This window comes from Octopus bimaculoides, chromosome 2 (genome assembly GCF_046866305.1).
Source record: "Octopus bimaculoides isolate indiv1 chromosome 2, ASM4686630v1, whole genome shotgun sequence".
Lineage (NCBI taxonomy): Eukaryota > Metazoa > Mollusca > Cephalopoda > Octopoda > Octopodidae > Octopus > Octopus bimaculoides.
The window spans coordinates 110,015,733-110,034,819 of record NC_142929.1 but is presented as its reverse complement, the minus strand read 5'-3'; the positions used below and the strand labels follow the sequence as shown (position 1 = coordinate 110,034,819).

Genomic DNA, 19,087 nt, shown 5'->3' with positions numbered 1-19,087 from the left:
ACCTACAAAAAGACTTTCAGACTATGTGCCTGTAGTAGAAAGGGTTGGCTGAACTGTCAGCATTCCGGACAAAATGCTTAGTGGCACTTCATCTGTTTTTACGTTCCTAGTTCAAATTCTTCTGGGGTCCACTTTGCCTTTCATCCTTTCAGGGTTGATAAAATAAGTACCAGTCGAACACCGATGTTGATGTAATCAACAACTAGACCTCTTGCCCTATTTCAGGTCCAGTACCTATAGTAGGAAGGATTATTACCATCCATGTAGGTAATTTTTTTCAACATAACTTTATTTGATTTTCTAAATGAACAATCTGGTGTGTTTATTTTAAAGGGCTATCAATGAGTTTCTTGACGTGTCAGGAAGACACTTGACAAGAAATGGAGACAAAATTGAAAGAAGAAATAGCAACAACTACTACTACTACTACTACTACTACTACTACTACTACTACTAATAATAATAATAATAATAATAATAATAATAATAATAATAATTCATCATCATCATCAAGGCGGATGTTAAATGATGATGGTGAATTATTATTATTATTATTATTATTATTATTATTATTGTTCAGTAGTTTTATTTTTATAACGTGCTTTCACTTCACTACCGAGCGCAGCTCTGTGCGCCTTGGGTATGTGCTGTGGTTTGCTGTGGGGCTCTTATGTTTACTGTATTGAAAGTGTTTTGCGTAGAATGTGTGCAGTACCCAGTAGTGCAATTTTCTGTATGTTATATATATTTGTAAGTCCTGGTATTTTTGTTATGTATTTGTCTGAATATTTTTTTATTATACCTAAGGCACCTACTATGATAGGAATTGTTTCTGTTTTTAGATTCCACATTCGAGTTATCTCTATTTCCAGGTCTTTGTATTTTGAAAGTTTTTCCATTTCTTTCAGAGAAACGTTGTCATCTGCTGGTTCTGATACATCAATTAGAAAGCATTTTTTTTCTTCCTGATCTTTGACAACTATATCTGGTCTATTTGCCTTAATTTCTCTATCTGTGTGTATTGGCATATCCCAGAGTATGGTTGCTTTCTCGTTTTCTGTGACCTTTTCTGGCGTGTGTTTATACGATCTTTTTTCTGTTGTTATTCCATAGTGTTGGCATAGCTTCCAGTGTATATAGGTCCCAGCTCTGTCGTGTCTGTGAATATATTCCTTCTTAGCCAAGACTGGGCAGCCAGAGATAATATGATTTATTGTTTCTTGTCGATCTCCACATATTCTACAGTTACTTGTTATATTTCTTTTCATTATGTGTTTTTGGTAATTTCTGGTGGGGAGGCTCTGGTCTTGTGCAGCAATTAAAAATCCTTCAGTCTCTGCTTTGAGTCCTGAGCTTCTCAGCCATTGCTGGGATTTTTCTCTGTCTATTTCTTTCGCATTTAGTTTAGCCCAGTATTTACCATGTAGGGGCTTTTCTTGCCATCGTTTTATCATGGTCCGTTGCTGTTCTATTATTATTATTATTATTATTATTATTATTATTATTATTATTATTATTATTTTCTTCATGTAAACCCTTGTGGTTAATAAAAAAGTTATTATTATTATTATTATTATTATTATTATCATTATTAGTTTTTCTTCTTTCAATTTTGTCTCCATTTCTTGTCAAGTGTTTTACTGACACTTACATCAAGAAACTCACCATATATACATTAACAGGCCATTAAAATAAAAACATCAGATTGTTCATTTACAAAATCAAATAAAGTTATGTTGAAAAAAATTACCTACATGGATGGTAATCATTCTCATTTTCATTATCATTATCATTATCATTATTATTATCATTATTATTATTATTATTATTATTATAAAGACAGCGAGCTGGTAGAATTGTTAACATGCTGGGCAAAATGCTTAGTGGTATTTCATCCGACTTTACGTTCTGAATTCAAATGCTGCTGGGGTCGACTTCGCTTTTCATCCTTTCAGGGTTGATAAAATAAAGTACCAGTGAAACACTGGGGGGGGGGGGGGGTCAATGTAATTGACTAGTTCCCTCCCCACAAATTTCAGGCCTTGTGTCTATTGTAGAAAGGATTATTATTATTATCATTATTATTATTAGGTGGTGGTGGTGGTGGTGAAATGTCATAATTTCTAGAGTGGAACCCAAAATGTTTTGTGGTGTTTAGAAGCATTTCTTTACATTCTGATTTTGTATCATGTGAAGATCAACTTTGTTTTTCATCCTTCTGGGGTCGATAAAATAAACTAAAAAGTCAAAAATTGGAAGTTCTACTAATCAGCTACAACCCACTACGCAAACACACACACACACGCACACACACACGCACACAAATCATACTTTTATGTTGATGCTAGAAATCATTACTGTTATCGAGGCTGGTGGTATAATAGAATTGATAGACAGAATTGGTTGATAGATTTGGTAGCAAGGCAAACAAATTGTCTGGTGGTATTTAGTCACATCACTTTACATTCTGAATTCAACTTCTGCCATGGTTACTCTTTTGGGATCAGTAAAACATTTGCCTGTCAAGTTTTGTGGTTGTCTGAATTAATTATACCTCCACCCCCCACTTCACAACATTTGGAATGTCATGCATTTATTAGATATCCTTATAATTATTGCATTTATTTTTAGTACTATACTTAATTAAGAAGTTAGAGTAGTGCTGTTCTCTCACCCCCACCCCCCGTCACCATTATTTAATGTTTGTTTTCTATGCTGGCATAGGCTGGATGGTTCAATAGGGTCCCTTCCTAACATCAACCATTTTACTGAGTTTACTGGATGCATATTTTTGTGGCATTAGCTCTAGTGAAGATTGCAAAACTAAGGGCCTAAAGTGTTCCCTAGAACTGAGGAAGAATAGAAGAGAGAAGGTGCAATGATGTTAGGTGGGGTGATAAGTGAGGGTAAAGCAAGATAAAGGAACTGATTCAGAGTTGTGATATGATGGTGGCAGACAGAATAACAGAATACCAGAGTAGACACTAATAGAGGATGGGAGTAAGGCAGAGAGCAAGGGGAAAAGGTAGGGGTTAGTGTCAGAGGTTATTGGAGAAAAGGAGTTGAACTGAGTGAAGTGAAAAAGTGATAAGGTGGGTTGTGCAGAGGTACCTAGGGCTAGGATCTATTTTAAAACGGGGGCGCCAGCATTTTCTTAACGAAACACTAACGAAACACTTTGAAACTTGGGACACTGGTAGAATGTGTCATATAAAACATCTTTTACTCTTAATCTTCTTAACAAAAAAAAGGAATTCGTAAGTTATTCCATGTTAAAGTTGTTGTATTTCTGTAATTTCAACCAATCACTGACGTCTATTCAGCTGAATAAGAGTTACTGCTGGGCGGTCATAAAAATGTTATTCCCTGTGACATATTTCATCCGGTTTAATCGTAATTTATACGCATATATTGTTTATATAATAAATTACGCTGTGCGTATCTATGTGTGTAACAATTTTAGAGTTCGGATTCTTGAGTTAGGGTTAGGGTTACGGTTACGGTTAATAGTCTAGTTAGGGTTAGTGTTAGGGTTAGGGGATTAATACGATATACACCGTTACACCGCTAACTGTTTTCAACTGAATAGACGTCAGTGATTAGTAGAAATTATCGAAATAAGACAATTTTTTACATGAAATAAATTCGAATACAAAAATATTTTTCTGTTCTATAACACAAAATAGATAAGTATACGAAGTTTGAAAGTCTTTCCGTACCAAAAACATTACATAAAACATAAATGAAAACTGGCGCCCCCATTTTAAAATAGATCCTAGGGCTATCCTCAGGGCTGGCACTAGGAATTGCAGGATCCAATTAGAGAATTGTCAGTGGGGACCTCAACTTTACAGAAGCTGAAGATTGGTGTTTTATGCTTTGTGTAGTGTGCCAGTCCTGGCCAAAAAGTGTTGAGGGCTTGAGGCTCTGTCATTAGACACGATGATATACTTAAAATTCATCATACCATCCTCTGCCTGAGCATGTGCACAGGGTCCACTCTTAGTGTGGGGCTCAGTTTGAACAAATCTGTCTAATTGGTTTAAAACCAGCCCTGGCTATCCTATATTATAAAGATGTGTAGGGAAAGGAGACAGAGATGGAATAATAGACTTGGATGGTGAGAGAGTAATTGAAGGCAAGAAAAATGTGGAGATTTGATGGGTAGACCAAAGGAGCAGAGGAAGAATGAAAGGGGGTTTGAAAAGGTAGAGAAGCAGTGAGAGAAAATGAGGGAGTGAGTGATGGAGCAGTGGATGTGTAGTAAGTGGGTGCATGAAGGAAATGTGAGGCTGGAGTGCATGATAGAGGTTGAAGTAAGCGGAAGAGCAGAGTGTGACAGCAAAAAAAGAATTATAGACAGGGAGGCTGTGCGGAGATGACAGTGAAAGAGAGAGAGAGAGAGAGAGAGAGAGAGAGAGAGAGAGGCGGGGGGAGTAGTGAGTGGATGCAATGGGAACATTAAGAGACAGAAAGATTACAGTGCACCTTAGACATGTACATCTAGAAGTGTTGGATGGCAATAGAAGTAACCCAGGAGAGAGTGTGCTGGTTGGTAGCAGAACAGGACAAGTATAACAGATAAGATGAAAGAAGGTATGACTGGTGAAGGGATGGAAATCACGGATGGGATGTGTGTAAGGATACAAAGTGAGTTGGGGAGGACGTAAGGTGAGAGATCAGTAAGGCAGATTCGACAGTTGACAGGGAACATATATACATATATATATATATATACACATATATATTTACCTCCCACACACACACATGTATGTATACATGTATACATATGATAGATTAATTAGTTTGTTAGAAATTTGAACAATTGACTAACAACAAGGAAATGATATGTCCCATCCACACTTAACAAGAAAACTTCTCTCACACACTCTACCACAACGAACTAAACTACGTCTCTGCATCCCTTTTCTTCTTCACATTTCTGCTTCAGGTACTATGATTACCTTCCACTCCCCAATCTTGTCCTCTTGGCCTGGTGCCACTGTATCATTGCTCCCTGCTTTCCCCCAACCTGTGTGTTCTACCCACATGCCTTGTCACACTCTATTATTACCATCTGCTAGCCCCCAATCTGTGTGTTCCACCGAACAAGAAAACTTTTCCCTCACACACACACACATAAATATCATCACCTTCATCATTTTAATGTCCTCTTTTCCATGCTTGCATGGGTTGGGCAAAATTTGTGGCAGTTTTTCAGTAGCAAGATGCAGATGCTCTTCCTATCATCAACCTTCACGTGTTTCCAAGTAAGGTAATATTTTCTCAAATATTTTCACATAAGATTGGATATGAAGGACACTGCTTGTGTGATGATGACACTTGTATACAACAATCATACAATGTCAAAGTATGATGACAGTAAAACACATGTGGAAGTATCTATGTATAATTTGGCTTTTTGGTAATATTTGCAATACAAAGAGGATTAAACTCTCTTTCCATCAGGTAAATGGCCCTACTCAATATGTAGGAAAGGAGTTAGAAGAAATTCCGTTCGCTGCACCCTGTGTAAACTATGGGCACGTAAGAGGTGCAGTGGAATCACAGGTAGATTAACAGATAAAGTTGTCTTTGTATGTGGCAGATGTGCAGGAACAATAAGCAGTAAGAGCACACGGGACTTTCAGGAGTCTCTCTTGAGGTTGTAGATAGTTTCTGTTACCTAGGTGACCAAATTAGCAATGGTTGAGGATGCTCTGAAAGTATTGTACCTAGAATATGAATAGGGTGGAGGAAGTTCAGAGAGCTATTATTTCTGTTGGCAACAAAAGGACCCTCTCTCAGAGTGAAAGGTAGACTGTATGATGCTTGTGTGTGAATGGCTATACTTCATGGTAGTGAGACATGGGCTCTACATGTAGAAGACATGCGTAGACAGGAGAGAAATGAAGGTAGTATGCTCTGTTGGATGTGCAACATCAGTGCACATGTATAACAAAGTGCAAATGTATTGAGTGAAAAGTTGGGCATAAGAGGAATCAAATATAGCATGCAAGAGAGATGACTATGTTAGTTTGGACATATGATGCATATGAATGAGGACAGCTGCATAGAAAAGTGCTGATCACTGAAAGTGGATGGTACCTTCTTTCATACACTATACCCACCTCTCATTCCCTAATCCTGTCCCCATGGCCCTATTTCTCTGTATCGTTGCTGTCTGGTAGTCCCCGACTCTATATATACCCAGGTTTTCACCACTCACTTCCCCCACCCCTCTGCACTCTATAATCTCGCTTCTTTCACAATATCCTGCCACTTTTATAATGGAGTTCGAACCTCAAGAGTATGCCCTGGCACTTACCACCATCTATGTCTCTCTCTTCTTTTATTCAACCATCCCATTTATATTCTGATCCCCATCCCTTGTAAGTATGTGTGGCACTTTGCCACCACCCCTATCCTGCTGTTTCCCACTCTCTCTCTCTCTCCTGCACTTCCCTCCGGTTGGGCAGCCATGTATCTCCTTTGTGGCAGCACACCTGTTTCTGTCTTCATTCTCTGTCTGTCTGTCTCTCTCTCCCTGTCTCTCCAGCCAGATAACCTTGTACTTCCTCTACAGCAAGACAGCTGTTTCTGACTCACTATAACCTTTCATCATCTGACACAAGATCACTTCCTTCAATGCCTCCTCCCCTCACTAAAGATTTTTGTCTTATAAGTTCCTTGGTGACCCTATCAGTGCAGGTACCACTTAAAAAGCACCCAGTCCACACTGTAAAGTGGTTGGCATTTGGAAGGGCATCCAGCTATAAAAACCTTGACAAAACTGACCTCAACTGTGCTTGTGTCACATAAAAAGCACTAAGTCCACTCTACTGAGTGGTTGGTGTTAGGAAGGGCATCCAACTGTAAAAATCTTATCAAAACAGTCACAGAAGTCTGGTGCTGGATTCTGCCTGGCCAGCTCCTGTCAAATCATCCCACCCATGCCAGCATGGAAGGTGGACATTAAACAATGATGATGATAATGATTAGACTAACAAAGAGACATACAGTAAAGATAAATTCAAAAGAATTTAAAGCAATTTATTGTGAAAAATGACAAATTTGATAGATGGTATTTTTAATGTATTTGTTTCACTTCAAGTTTCTAAGAGTAAGCTGTTGTTGATTTCTTCATTTCTTGGGTTTTCAATTACTAATGTTGTGGCAAGGATGTCATCATGGTGTTTCTTGGGCAATTTAAACTGGTTTATCCTATCTCTCTCTAGGAGTGAATTTGAACACAGCTATCCTCTTCTAGAGAGAAAGAGAACTGACCTCAGAACCGAAATGGCTTTGAAAGGATGAAAAGCAAAGTTGACTTTAGCAACTCAGAACACAGACAGTGATATTGAACATTGCAAGGCATTGCTTTAACAATTCTACTGTCTCATCCTGATCAAACAGATTAATAATGGTTTCAAATTTTGGCATGAGACCAGCAGTTTTTGAGGGAAGGAGGAAATCTATTACATTGACTCCAGTACTTTACTGGTGTATATTTTAGTTGTGGCAGATACCGGTAGCATGTAAAAGCACCCATCACACTCTCGGAGTGATTGGCATTAGGAAAGCATCCAGCTGTAGAAAACCATGCCAAATCAGACTGGAGTCTGGTGCAGCCTTCTAGCTTACCAGCCCTAGTCAAACTGTCCAACATGGTCAACAGATGTTAAATGATGATGATGATGATGACAACCCTAAAAGGAAACAAAGTCGACCACAGCGGAATTTGAGTTCAGAACATAAAGATGGATGAAATGCGGATAAGCATTTTGCCTGGCATGCTAACAGTTCTGCCAGCTTGCTGCCTTAAACAGATTAATGATAAAAGGTTTTCCATTTGTGACTATCCCATCCATTTTTCTGGGGTAAATAGAATTACATTATCTAATGTATCCTTTCATTGGTATGCTGTGATTTGAGGGAGATTTTGGTTGCTATTTCCTGCAAGTAAAATGACCATGTAGAATCTTCTTTGTTGACTAATCTTGTTTGTTGCTGTTACACTGGATTAACTATGTGGCTCTGTCATTAGAATGATAGTAGGATTTGATTTTGATGCGATTTGCATACCAGGATGTGCATATGTACTGTAGTTGTATGGGAATGTCATTTATGTAAAAGTTATGAAGAGTAAATAGAGGATAGAGCCATCAATCAGGAAGTTACTGATATCAAATGCGTTATTGTTATTATACTCTATGAGGGTTTGGCGACCAGACATAATTCACCAACTAGTATTTCATGTTTTTAAGGAGCTGTTTATAAGTATTTTATAAGGCACAGGCATGATTGTATGGTTAAGAAGCTTGCTTACCAACCATGTGGTTAGAGGTTCTGTCCCACTGCATCTTGGATATGTGTTTTCTACTATAGTCTCAGGCCAACCAAAGCCTTGTGAGTGGATTTAGTTGGTGGGAACTTGAACGTAACCTCTCATGCATATGTATGTGCAAGCATTGCAAGTGTGTGTTCTTGTCTCAATATCACATGGTGGTACTCAACAAGCATCACTGTCATACAAGCACAGAAATGTAGATGTTAAAGTGATGATGATGATGAGGAGGAGGAGGACGACGACGACGACGATGGTGGTGGTGGTGGTGGTGATGATGCAGTATTTGGTGAAGCATAGATTTAAATGTTTAGTAGTTAGAATGGTGAATGACTTGTTTTTGCCTTGTTATTGAAACTGTGATGTGGTGGTGGTGGTGCTGGCTGATTGTAATATTTTGAATCCATATTGTAAGATGAAAAGAGAATTGTGAAGGTATAAATGACTGTGGGAATTTTGTTAGATTGTTTAGTTAAGATTGTTTAATGCTGCCAAGTTTCTGGATTCTCAAGATTTTGGAGTGTAGATATGAGTGGTTGAAGCTGTAGGGTGTATTAATTTTTTCAAGTGTTTTAAGTATCTGTTGTTAAATCATCAGATGTTTGAGTTTTCATATTTTCTATCGTCTTTCTGGTATTAGCTGACAGGATGTTACTTATATTTCATTTTGTAGTATGGGTTTGGTGATGATTAATCGTTGAAGAGTATTTGGAGTATGAGAACCATATTAGCAGCATTATATGCTCTTGAACAAATTTGTGCACCGAGACCATAATCAAGCCTCTAGACCTGTGTGCCTAATGTACTTCACTGCGTCTAATGTACCCTGCCTTAATACAGCACAGGGTGTTATTTCTATTGGAATGTATGTACTATTAGTGTTCTAGTGTAAATATGTTATGGATGTTGGACTGAGGGTATGTTATAATTGTTGAAGTGTAGGTGTGTTATTACTGTTGGAGTGTGGATCTATGTTATTCCTGTTAGAGCATTTTACACTCTAACAGTAATAACATAAATCCACACTTCAACAGTAATAACATAAATCCATGCTCCAACAGTAATAATATACCCACACTCCACCAACAGTAACATACCTACACTCCAACAGTTATAACATATGATTTAAAATTGATTTTGCGATATGTATGTCTGGCTATTATTATAATTGCTGAAGGTGGGAATTGGTAAAATGATTAGTGATGGACAGAATGCTTTGCAATATATCTTCAAACAAAGGTGGTGAGCTGGCCTGCCGTTACGTTCTGATTTGAGAGAAAGAGAAAGAATAAACTCTTTAGGTCTTTATATTATAATATTCAAAAGTGGACAGCAAAACTTAGTATGTAATATTGTTGTTGCTTAATCTCAAATTAAACCAGGTCTAGCAGATGTATCTACGATCTTTTGTCTTCTATCTTTTACTTATTTCAATCATAGGACTGCAACCAATGTGGGACACTTTTTGAATTGTGAAGTTACAGAGATTTAAACAAATTAAAACTGGTTGTCAATTGGAGGGGGAAACAAACACAAGCACAATGACACACACATGCAAAGATATTGGAGCTTGATACTGTCCTATGGTTCACTGGACCCTGTCAAACTGCACAACCCATGCCAGAATGGAAAATGATCATTAAATGACGATGATGATAATGTTGTTGTTGTTGGCACTCCGTCGCTTACGACGTCAAGGGTTCCAGTTGATCCGATCAACGGAACAGCCTGCTCGTAAAATTAACGTGCAAGTGGCTGAGCACTCCACAGACACATGTACCCTTAATGTCATTCTCAGGGATATTCAGCGTGACACAGTGTGACAAGGCTGATCCTTCGAATTACAGGCACAACAGAAACAGGAAGTAAGAATGAGAGAAAGTTATGGTGGACGGGTACAGCAGGTTTTGCCACCATCCCCTGCCGGAGCCTCGTGGAGCTTTTAGGTGTTTTCACTCAATAAACACTCACAATTCCTGGTCTGAGAATCGAAACTGCGATCCTATGACCACGAGTCTGCTGCTCTAACCACTGGGCCATTGCGCCTTCATGATGATAATGATGATGATGATATACAGTAGGCTTCCACGCAGTTTCCATCTACCAAATTCATTCGCAAGGCATTGGCCAGAAGGGGCTATAGTATAAGGTACTTACTTGCTCATGGTGCTGTGCAGTGGGACTGAACCCAAAACCACATGATTGTAAACTGAGCTTTCTAACCACACAGCCATGACTGCACCTGAGTCATGAACATATCATTACATAAATGTAGTTTTATATATAATTTTATCAAGATGATAGGATGTAGTTTAAGGGAAATTTGGTTGTTATTTCTACTAAGTCACCCTTGTTGGTTCAATTTACAATATTTTTTGTTAACCAAATTTTTTGTTAATTATGTTGATGTCCAAGATTTTTTAAAAGTATATTTTCACTTATTGAATGCAAGGGTAACTGCACTGATTGTTTGTAGGAGGTTTATCCTTACCACAATTATTATAATTTATTTATATTGCTGTTTCTATGTGTAAGTGTATATTTAAGTATATGTGTGTTAATGTGAGTACATGTGAAAGAGTATGTATGTGTGCATGGTTATGCCTCTGTGCAAGTTCTTTGAAAGATAATGATTTCTTCCTGGGGATGTAATGTCCTTTAGCAAATTACTGTTGTTTAGATCCAGATTTTGTAAGTCTGCTAGGATTTTCTTCAAGTTCATATTTTGTTAACAAACATAAAGACAATATTTTAAAAAATGAAGTCAGTATTTCATTTAAATCCTGTTCGCTTTTCTCAGAAACTGATTAGAATCATCTCTCAATCACTTCCAAAATAGATACTTTATTTTCATTTATATATGTAAAATATGAGCTACCTTTCAATAAGCTGTTTCCTTATGATAATTACAATTACACTCATGAGTTGTGCTTGAAGTTGTTCTCACTTAAGATCCTTCTTGGATCAGGACATACAACATGATACAGTGCATTATTCATCATTAGCATCATTGTTTTTATGTCAGCTTTCCCATATTGGCAAGGATTAGATGGGACATTTCAAAGCAGTGTCTTATGGCCAGATACCCTTCCTGATGACAACTTTTTTTAGCTGCCTCTTACAGTATGCCAAGGACAGAGTGTACCTACAGTGTTCCTATTCTGAAAACTGAGATACACATAGGACATGTTTTCACATAATTCACATATAGCAATGCATTGCTATGTGGTGCCTGAATTGCTTTTAGAATTCTAGTATATGAAAGATCATCATCATTCACCCCTCCACTTGCACCCCATCCTCCTCCTCTTCCTCCTCCTCTTCCATTTTACAATGATTATATGAATTAGATGAGTTAGCAGTACAAAATGCTTCAACTCACCTTCAATTTCAATTCTTCCATCTGTGAGACCCAATATCTTGAGATTTCACCTCATCACTCATTCCCAATACATTCAATGATCTTTCTCTTCTATAACCAGTATATGCTACTTTTTCACTCTGCAGGTGTTATGCAGACTTGTTACATGACCTAACCAATAGAGTTATCTTTGCTGTATGCATCAACTGAAGTTTTAATTACTTAATTGCTCTTTCACTTACTTTTGTTCTAATTGCATGCTTATACAAATCTGATTTCTTTTTTTCCATATTTAAGGCCTGTGCCTCAGTGCCATGTGTTATCATACTGCTTTCATTTATCTCATGCAATCAACCATTGCCATGGACAGAAAAACAGTTTGTGTCAGCCAAGATTACTATCTGATGAACTTTTCCCTCTCTTTCTTATTGATACAAACTTACTATCATCATCATCGTCATCATCGTCGTTTAACGTCCGCTTCCCATGCTAGCATGGGTTGGACGATTTGACTGAGGACTGGTGAACCAGATGGCTACACCAGGCTCCAATCTGATTTGGCAGAGTTTCTACAGCTGGATGCCCTTCCTAACGCCAACCACTCCGAGAGTGTAGTGGGTGTTTTTACGTGCCACCGGCATGAAGGCCAGTCAGGAGGTACTGGCAATGGCCACGCTTGAAATGGTGTGTTTTACATGCCACCTGCACAGGAGCCAGTCCAGCAGTACTGGCAACGAACTCGCTTGAATGTCTTTTCCCGTGCCAGGAAGGCAAGCCTTTACTGAGTTTCCAAGATGGAAGGATGGCAGGAAGGTATCCTTAAACTGGAGACCTAGCCTGAATACCCAAAATGGAGTGGTCACTGTTACTCTATTAAAAGTATTTGAGGTGTCAGGTGGTGGTGTTAAATTGGCTAACAAATTAGGTTTACCAGCAAGGTAGGTTATGGTGGAATTTGAACTCAGGATACAAAGAGCTGGAAAAAATATTACATGTCATCTGATCTGATGCTCTTATATTTCCACCAATCTAATGCTCTGGATTGGTACTATTTTATCAGCCTCAAAAGAATGAAAGGCAAAATTGATCTCTATGAATCTGAACTCAGAACACAGAAAGTTAGAACAAATGCTGTGAGGCAATCTATTTGATGCTCTAATAGCTCTCACAATTCATTACCTGATTAAGTGTCCCAGGTAACAAAAACTGATACATTTTTTAATGCTGCTATTGTATTGCTAAGTATCCCTTTATATTTGTCACATCTAAATTCTTGATTTCTGTTTCTCTGTCCAATCTACCAGAGATTCTACTACATATGAAAGTTTTCAACAACACCCAAATTTAAATTTTTGCATTATTCATGAACTATAATGATAAGAGTAATTAGAACAGTAAGCACTTATTTGTTTCTCAATGGACTTGACGCCAATTCTAAATTTTTTCATTTGTCCACTAGTAGTGGTTTGCACGAATCTTAGTTGCTATTCATCTCACCTTGATTTTTCAGTAATACTCACATCACAAAACATATGACCTTACAAAGAACACCTCTAGGTTGAAAAGAGCAACTTAGTGATGTTTACTGTTAGTCAACTATTGCAGTTATCTCATTGAAAATGTTTTCTGTGGTTCTAGTATAAACTCAAAGGATTCAACTATTTTCAAGACTTGGTCCATTAATTTGAGATCTTTGTAATTCCTCCTTTACAGCATATTTACTTTGCCCATGTAGCAGTTGAGGGTGACACATCTGTTGGGTATAAACCTTCCTGTACTGTATAATTAATTTAGTGAGCAATTAGCATAATACCTATATAGCTTCCAATCTCTAACTTTTTTAATTGTCTCACTAACTATTTCTTACTAATCTAAATAGCTATTCAATACCTGGTTCTATTTGTTAATCTCCCATAATAACACTTCCGTGTCTTTATCATTTCATTAACATTGAAAGTCAGCTATTGACATTCCAGCCATATTTTCTCATCCCCACCCCCTTTGTCACTTCCTTCCAATTCAGAATATTTCTTGCTTCTCATCCTTACAACACAGAACATTAGCAAATCCATCACAGTAAGTTTCTTTCTTGATTAAATAAACCAGTTTATTGGCTCTGTAACTAAATCCATAATACTGGTCCTTGCTATTCTTTTTCTTCATTTCTTTCAGAACAATTATTTTGCATTTTATAAACCTTCCACTACATTATTCTACATTCAAAGTTTGGCTAGGACCTTGCTTCACCCACACAATTGGTCAGTTGTTTGCATTTGGTTGTCCTTCAGAAATGTTTCCCTTTCTCAAGCTAAAACAGGTATCACAAATGCATAATCATGAAAAACAAAACTAGAAGAATGAATAATGCAGAAGAGAAGCTTCACTAACTTAACATTCATCTCAGTACAATTAAATTTGTAACTGTCATTGATCTCTATTAAGCAATGTCATATGAATATGATAATTTACATATTGAACATCTCGTTTTACACTCTACATGAAGTTAACATAAAAGTAGAATATGAGAGTGCTGGATTTTGACTTTGTATCTTATGTACTTCTCAAGTCATGAATAACAACTTCCAGGTCCCACCCATTTAGTCCACATGCATTCAAGCAGCCTACTTTCAATATGGGTCTAATTGAAGATGGGGGAAAAACCATTTATCTTATGGATGGTGTTGGGGTGCATTGTGTATTCTGGATTTCCCAAAAGACTCCACTCAGCATTGTGGGTGCAGGCATCTTTATAAATTGCCCCACATCTACTGAGGAGTTCACTTTCATTGAGGATTTCTCCCTGATGTTAGTCTTCATCAGGAGTATGTCCTTTACTTTTTTTAAGAGGACTAATTCTGTTCTCTCCTTATTTGCTTCAGTTTTTTTTGTAATGTTTGTAATTTTGCCAAATTCTTGTTGCCTTCGCACAGAAATTGTTGCCTTTTTGCATAGAACACTTGAGGAGTATTTGTTGCTTCTGTTGTCACTCTTAGTATTGCTTTATAGTTCTTTCTGTGCTTGATTGTGTTATTATTGTTTCTCATCATCATTTCACAGATCCTTTACTCTCAAAATCCTCTCTCCTGTTATTTTAGATCTGCCAATCTTCCAAGCTTTGAGCATCTTTCTCCTTTTAGATCTGATCAATTGTGAATTTTATGGCTCAACTTCATCACTTGTAGGTGAAGTTTTTGTGGAAGACAAAAGCAGCAGCATGAGTTGTCATCGACTTTCTTGTTGCACTGTTGTATTTGTTATTGATGTTGGCAGCAGTAGAATTTTATTTTGTAGTTATTACTTTGCTTTTTAATAAAAGGCCAGAGATGGTTAATACTACCACCATAATTGAAGTAATTTGATTTCCTGCTCTTTTCTACTACCACCATATTTTGTAACTAGACTGGAAATATAAATATTTTCAGGTGGGTTTAGCACATGAATCTCCTGCCAAGTTTTCAGGCATATCTCAAAGGAGGAAGACAAATGATATGCTGCCTTACCATATTATTCTGTCATTGCCATCAAAATCCACTTATCTAAATATAGTGACACATTATGAATCATCACTTTAGTGGAGTAAAGCCACAACTATTTCAGACAGGAATAAGATTAAATTCCTCAAAGACAAACTTTTTTGTCTCTCACTCACTTTGGAATAAGGCTTTCACTGACTTATTTTGTTTCCTTTTCTGAAGTACTAAATAGCAACCCATACATTATTCGGACACTTTTTTGCTGTGTAAGAAGCACTTCTTGTCTTTTTGTTTATTCATGTATCTACTCAACATAGAGACATCTATATCTGTCCCTTAAATCTCTCAACTGGCACAAAGTCACACTCCCTTAGTACTACTCCCCATTCCAGTTGAGTGGTTTTTGTTTTTGCAAGGTACTTGCTGATCCTGTCAGTGCTGGTGCCATGTCAGAAGCACTGATACTGGTGTCATATAAAAAGCAGTGGTGATTGTGCCATGTAAAAAGCACTGGTGCTGGTGCCACATAAAAAGCACCCAGTACGCTCTGTAAAATGGCTGGTGTTAAGAAGGACATACAGCTGTAGAAACCATGCCAAAACAGACAGGGGAACCTGGTGTGGCTCCAGGCCTTGCAAACTTCAGTCAAACAGACATTAAATGATGATGATGATGATGATGATGATGATGGTGATGATGATGTTGATGAATTTTACATCAAACAAGCTGAATTATCTTCAGGAAGCACTATCAGCCCAGGACACTTTATAAAGTGTGACTTCACTTACCTTATACTTTAATTTTTGAACTGGAGTCTTCAGACCAGGTACTAGTGGCTCTTGCAAATGACCTATGTTTCCCAAAGTTACTGTTCTTGCTGGTGGTGGTCTCTTTATTCTTGTTGCTATTGATACTGATATTACTGTTTCATTCATCTTTCCTCTAACACTCACAACTTTTTTCGTTATTGATCATGTCAGTGTTAATGTCTTTATCATTTCCATCCTCTACTGCATTATTGTTCTTCTTGCTTCTGTTGTTGATGTTCTTTCTGCTGTTGATGTTATTGTTTGGTTTGTTGTTGTTAATAGCAACAATGTTTTCAAACTCCCTGCCATGTAGCACTATAGCCTTACTGGTATCACCAGAACCAATGTTGCCATTTTTGTTATTTTATTTCTTCTAAAAAAAATCTTCAGGTGGAACTACTTTTTCCTTTTGACAACCAAAATTTCCAAGGCAGCTTTAGATTTTATGTTACTGTGACTACAGCAGTCATGACTCTCTCCAACCAATCCTCTTCTTTCAAACATCAAGTTCATTGACAATTTTAACCTTTAACACACTGTAGGTGCATCATGTCATGATGTGAGTTTTCTCTCCTGTAGTAACAGGACAGTGGCAGGGGAAACAATTCTAGAGAAAATGCAAAGTACTAAAGGTTAATAAAATTATTTATCCTGTAAGTAAAGTGGTAAAGTTCCTGTCCAAGTCATGTTGACTCATAAGGGCAATTTTCCTGGTTTCCATGATGTATATATTCCCCAGTCATCTATTTCCTTCCTAACCACTTGATTTTGGATACAGTCCCACTGTGTGGTACCTTGGGCAAGTGTCTTCTACTATAGCTCTGGATTAACCAAAGACTTTCAACTGAATTTGGTAGACAGACACTGAAAGAAGCCTGTTGAATATGTATGTATTTGTGTGTCTCCTTGTATTGACATCACATGATAGTTGTAAATGGGTGTCACTGTCATACAAGCAGTGTCATCCATTTCTAATAGTCTGCGGAAAACATAATCTGGCTATGTGGAAACATTATCTTGCTTGGAAACAGGTGAGGGTTGGTGATAGGAAGTTTGTCCATCCAGCTGTAGAAAATCTGCCTCAATGAGTTCTACACAACCCATACAAGCATAGAAAAGTGAATATTAAAATAATGATGATCATGTACTAATTTTATTGATTAAATGTTACATGGGAAAAACACATAGCCTGCTCAATAAACAAAATGTTGAATGGAAATGAAGCAACTAGTTTGATAGATTAATTGTCCTGTCAAAATAAAACATTACTTTAACAAATTAAACAATTACAACTTTACTTTGCTCATCATCTATATTATAAATATATACACTGAGTTTCAATTCTGCTGAGGTTGATTTTGCTTTACATCCTTTCAGGGTCAATAAAATAAGTACCAGTTGAACACTGGGGTCAATGTAATTGATTTACCCTCTTCCCTGAATTTGCTGGCCTTCTGCTAAAACTTGAAACCAATATATTCCTTATGTTGCTTTATACATATATAGTTGCTAGTGTAGTGAGTTAATGAGTACCCTAGTGAATAGTTTTAGTGGGCAAATGTACATATTTAGTGAGGCTACTATTAGCTATCAATCCTTAGTGATTGGTGTTAGATGAGGTTAACTTTGCAGATTTGTGGTGGGTGTTGATTTTTAGCTTCAGGTAAGCTTTGACCAAACAAATATATAATGATGTTCCAGCTAGGACTATCACATCATTTTTTCAGACATAGTATATCTAGGGCCAAATTATCTTGTCGAGCGTGTTCATTGCCAGAGCAGGTGTCTGGCTTCCGTGCTAATGGCCCGTAAATAGCACCACTAGAGCATAATCGTTACCAGCATTGCCTTCTAGCACTTGTGCTGGTGGCATGTTAGAAAATCATTCGAGCGAGGTCGTTGCCAGTGCCGCTGGACTGGCTTCTGTGCAGGTGGCACATAAAAAACACCTTTTGAGCGGGGCCGTTGCCAGTACCGTGTGACAGGCCCTTGTGCCGGTGGCACATAAAAGCACCCACTACACTCTCAGAGTGGTTGGCGTTAGGAAGGGCATCCAGCTGTAGAAACTCTGCTAGATCAGATTGGAACCTGGTGCAGCCTCCTGGCTTGCCAGTCCTCAGTCAAATCGTCCAACCCATGCTAGCATGGAAAGCGGACGTTAAACGATGATGATGATCCTTTATTTTTCTAGGACAGCTGGGCTAAATTTGAGGGAGATGAGGTTGCTTTTCTTGTAGGTCAAGCAACTGTATAAGAGCACCCCCCACCACCACCACTAGCTCATTAGTTTGAAGTCTTGTTGAGTATTGTTTCTGACTAATCCTATATGTTTCTGTTGGTTTGTGTTGCTAATCTGAAGTCTTTGAGGGCTACTATTGATAACAGACCAACTTACATATCTCACTAGTTATTAGTAGTAACCTTATCTTTGATGATTGGCATTTTGACTTGGTGATTCCAGTGTCAACACAACACATAACAAGCATCATCTTTTCAATGGCAGTTTTCAGACAAACAACAATTCAAAACAAAAAGCTTAATCCAGTTTTTTGTTTTGTTATTTTCTGTTATGTTGTTTCAAAGAATACTTTATTTATCACAGCACTTGGTATTCCATCAATTTCTTTAAACTTATCACTATGGCAATATATTTGTTACTATGGTAAATGGTGCTTGTTGTTATGCAAAGATATTTATTATACATTTATCTGGATTTAATGGTGCAAGGAAACATTACAAGCATAAAAAATGCAGGTGTTGGGTGTGGGATAGTAGTGGTAGAGGTCATTGTTCATGTGGTATTAACTAGAGGAGATTGAATAAGAGAAGGAAAGTGATAGATTAATACTGATAGAGATGACTATATGTCTAAGTACATATGTACATATGTATGTATATTGTATATGTGTGTGTCTGTGTGTTCATATATATATATATATATATATATATATATATAGTGTTTTATTTTATATCAACTTATATATAAAAACAATTTAAACTATAAGATTACTAACTACATTTTTAACTTTTATAAGGAAAAAGTTGACAGTGACATAAAAGTTTTGGTTTGCCTTCATCACTCTGATGAAGGTAAGCA

The 19,087-nt window shown here is 37.3% G+C and overlaps 1 protein-coding gene across 2 annotated transcripts in view; it reads left to right on the top strand.

Annotated features, from left to right (window-relative positions):
• LOC106876748 (uncharacterized) overlaps positions 1–19,087 on the top strand; it is a 131,474-nt gene that overhangs the window by 12,175 nt on the left and 100,212 nt on the right. The gene's annotated exons all lie outside the window — the stretch shown is intronic.